The sequence below is a fragment of the Benincasa hispida genome, chromosome 9 (assembly GCF_027475165.1).
Source record: "Benincasa hispida cultivar pf3 chromosome 9, pf3_genome.v1.1, whole genome shotgun sequence".
Taxonomy (NCBI): Eukaryota; Viridiplantae; Streptophyta; class Magnoliopsida; order Cucurbitales; family Cucurbitaceae; genus Benincasa; species Benincasa hispida.
In genome coordinates, this window is record NC_143486.1 from 61,754,357 (window position 1) to 61,758,703 (window position 4,347).

Consider the following 4,347-nt stretch of genomic DNA (forward strand, 5'->3'; position numbering starts at 1 on the left):
ATAGTTCAAATACTCATGTAATAGTCATGGATCTTTTAGTTTATAGGATTTATTTCAAAAACGAAATAAACAATTCACATATTCAATAAAAACTTTATTGAATCTAACTTCAATAATAACTTTATTGAAATTCAGAATAAATTTATTATTTATAAACCATGAGTTTTAGGACCGAAAGATGCAGTCCAAGTTAGTAGCACTACGACCGAAAGATGCAGTCCAAGTTAGTAGCAGCGCTGCAACGATTCTAGCCCTCTTTACACTTCGATTTGGTTTTATGTTTTCGGGTACATTAGAGAGTGGAGGTGGTACAGAACAATAAATTCAGTGAGAATTGAGGTCAGTAGGGACGATTGAGTGCAAGAGGCCGAGAGACGACGATGGATCGATCAACCTACGCAACGTCGATGTCAATAGTGAAACGTTCCATCCCTTTTCTTTTTTAATTTATGGAAAAATGGCTGCTGTGATATTTGAATAATCCAATCATGAGTGGCTAGTTTATTCACTTATGATGTTGAGGAAATTTTGAATTATTATTGTAATTGTATTGATTTTGGGATTAAATTTATTTTAGTTGCATTTCAAAATCTTTAATGGTTATTCAATTAATTGATTGGTAATTGATTAATTTCATTTAGGCTTAATCTCTACTCGAGAGAGAGGGAATTAGAGTTAGAACTGGGATTTTGAATCTTAGTGTTGTGTTTAAATTGCCTAATTGCATGCGAGTGAGTTAGAAATTAGACATTAAGAATGATTGAGCATGAGAGAGGAAATCTTGAATTCAGTATTCTAGGTTCATGCAAAGATTATTCATGTAATCCTTCTTTCAATATTAGATAAGCAATTAAAAATTCAATCAACTTCCTAGGTTGTGTTCTCCTCAAATCTGTTAGTTTATTTAAGTAGAATATAGAATTAAGAATCATGAAATCATTTTCATTTGCCTATATAAAGTCGGCAAGTAATTAACAATAGTTAGAAAATATTATAATTCAATCGAGGATTCGGAATCCGAATTCGTCCTTCCAGGATGGAAGGTCACCCAATATAGAATTTCTTCATGCTAAGCACGCTTAACTTTGGAATTCTTATGATTGAGCCACCAAAAAAGAAAGTGCAACTTGTTGGTAGAGGTAGTAACATTCAATTCTTTTAAGCCTTTCTTAACCATACTTTCATGTCTTCAAGTTCCCTCTCATTCGGATGTGATATCGGTTCATTCATATACCCCTCCAGAACTCGGGTCATTACACAATCTACGTTGACGATACCTGGTGCAAGCAGGATAATTATTACTTCAACGCGTGCACTTGCACTAGTATTAGTTCTTGTAAGAGAGACTACATAAATATGAGGAATGTAATGGAAGCCAAACTTCTAAAAAAATAATTGAAAAAAATAACTTGAGTAACTAAAAAAAGAAAAAAGAAAAAGAAAAAGAAACAGATTAAGCTTAGGTTACCTCCCAAGAAGTGCTCAATTTAATGTCTTGAGCTGGCAATGCAAGAGTTTCTACGTCATGGTATAAAAATTCTCCCGTATTTTTCCGATCCCTTCATGCTTGAATCAATTTAACCTACCAAGTCCAGTATGTTTACCCTCTTCTCACAGGCACCTAAAACGAATAAATCTTTTTGTTATTTTTCTAATATTGAAAGTAAAAAGATGAACAATCAAATTTAGAAAAATATTTACAAGGCTCAAGAGAATAGAGAAAGAAAGATCAACCATAGGAGGACTCTCTAGAGAGAAAGAATTAGACTTTTCAACCTCAAACTTTATCACTTCATCTTCCTCTACATAAGGTATCATCTCTTCCTCAATCTCACAACACTTCTCCTTGGTTGACTCTAACTCTTTCACTTTATCCTCACCATCAGAGCATACAACTCTAGATCTCCTTACCATGGCTTAAGAAATGTTCTTCTCACTCAAGACTCTAAGGGTATCAACTATCACACTAAGTTGATTACTCATACATTTCATGGAAGCCTGATTCTTTTCTACTTGATCTACCAACCGACTCATTTGATATTCTATCATATCAACATGAGCTTCAAGTTTATCTAACCTTTCTTTCTCCTCTCAAATGAAACTTTTCACTTGACACTCTAAGATATATTTTTTTAATAGTATTTTAGGAAAAGTTTCTCCTTTATTGGGGTTGGATTGTAGCTCACGTACTCATAGGAGGAATCATTCAATGGGTAAGAGTTAGGATGGAAGTGTGGTGGAGGAGTTGAACCTAGGTTGGGTTGAAAGTCAAGGGGGAGCCACATATAATTATTAAAAGTCATAATATGCAAACACCACAATTAATCAACCAAGAAAAGAATAAAAAACAAGAAAAAAAATAAAAACAAAAATAAACTAAAGTACACCCCAAATTAAATATTAGTTAAATCTCTTAAATATTAAAACAAAATAAAAAGCCAATTCCCTGATAACGATGCCAAAAACTTAGTTTAACACACATGCACATATCAAGTGATAATATAGTCATAACGGCCCTAGCTGAGTATCATCCTTAGAGAATCAGATTGATAATCTTTTAGCTATTCAAGTGATAATAAAGGAGATCAAGTATGGAGATTATTAATTAACAAAGAGACGCTCTACGCAATAAACTTCATTAATGGAATTACTAAATTCAATTATTTTAAGAGCTCTTGAAACAATTTACACAATACCTAGATTTAGAAGTCTTTTATCTGGATTGAATCTTACGAAAACAATCTTTTCTTTCACTCAATAACTAATTACCAATCGCTTGAAACTAGATAATGAAGCAACACACTAAGACTCCTCATCAACAATCTCTACCGTTATCCCACTACTCTAGTTTATTCAAACGATAGTATATCATGCATGATCTAATATAGGATCCCTCGTTAAAACAAATATTTTAAATCATGAAATCATTCAAACATTGATCAAACATTCAAAACCATTAAAAAGGTCATGCTACAAAGTATTAATATAAACTAAATTCATGATTCACAAAAGTATTGAGTAATACTATTCCATAAAATTCATCCACTCCTAGGACAATGAGAATTTAGCCTATCATAACTTCTATAGAGAAAATTAACATTAGAATGCAAAAATAAAGAAGTTACAACTTATATCACCTCATAATTAACATAAATAAACTAATTAATTGCAAAATTAATTAAAACAAATAGTTAATTGTATTTTGTGGTGCTATTTTTTAATTCTCATGTACGTTACCTTTTTCAATTATATCTCAACGAAAAATCTTTTTTTTTTTAATTTATAATTTTTTTAGTTTTTGCAACTAATCAAAGAGAAATAAGTTACCTTCTTCTTCTTCTTCTTCTTCTTATTATTATTTTGGAAGTTACACTTTTAACATTAACATGTAGATAATAAAGTAATTATTAATGTTAAGGTGAATGAAATTTTCGTAGATGTATAAATTAAAGGAAGGGTATAAAAATGTCAAAAAAAAAAAAGTTTTTCATAGATTGTGGCTTTTTAATATAATTAATATAATAAGTGCTGATTGTGGCTTGTTAATATAATTAATATAATGGGGGCATATATATAATTTTAGCATTTAGTATACTTGAGACAAGTTAGAAATTTTAATTTAATTTTTATTTTTCCCCACATATGTATACATATTTATATGCAAATATTTTCGAACTTTTAAGTAATTTTTTTACGAAAATTGATTGTATGAAAACACTTCTATTCTTTTTATTAAAAAAAAAAAAACCTCATAAATGTCTAAGTTCCATTGTGTTAATATATTGAGTTGAATAATTCAATAAAGATTCATAATAGATTTTCAATTAGTATTACTTAATCTAGATATTGTTTATCAATGTATCTAAAATTACAAGTTAAAGAACAAGTTTCAATCCTTAGTAATTTTTAAAAATATAACTAAGGATTTTCTAATGCTCTGTTTGATAATCATTACGTTTTTAGTCTTTTAAAATTAAGTATATTTCATCCACATCTTTTTATAATGATTTACATCTCTCTTAAGTATAATGGTTAAATTGTTAGTCAAATTCCAAAAACAAAAACAAGTTTTTAAAAGCTACATTTTTTAGGCCCCATTTCGTAACCCTTTTTTTTTTTTTTTTTTTTTTAAAATTAAGCCTATAGCACTATTTCCATATCCAATTTTCCTCCTTTATTGTCTACTTTTTACCAATTGTTTAAAAAACCATGTCAAATTTTGAAAACCAAAAAAAGTAGTTTTTAAAAAGTTATTTTTGTTTTTGAAATTTGATTAAGAATTTAACCATTATACTTAACAAAATATGCAAATCATGGTAAAAGATGTGGAGGAAATAGACATAATTT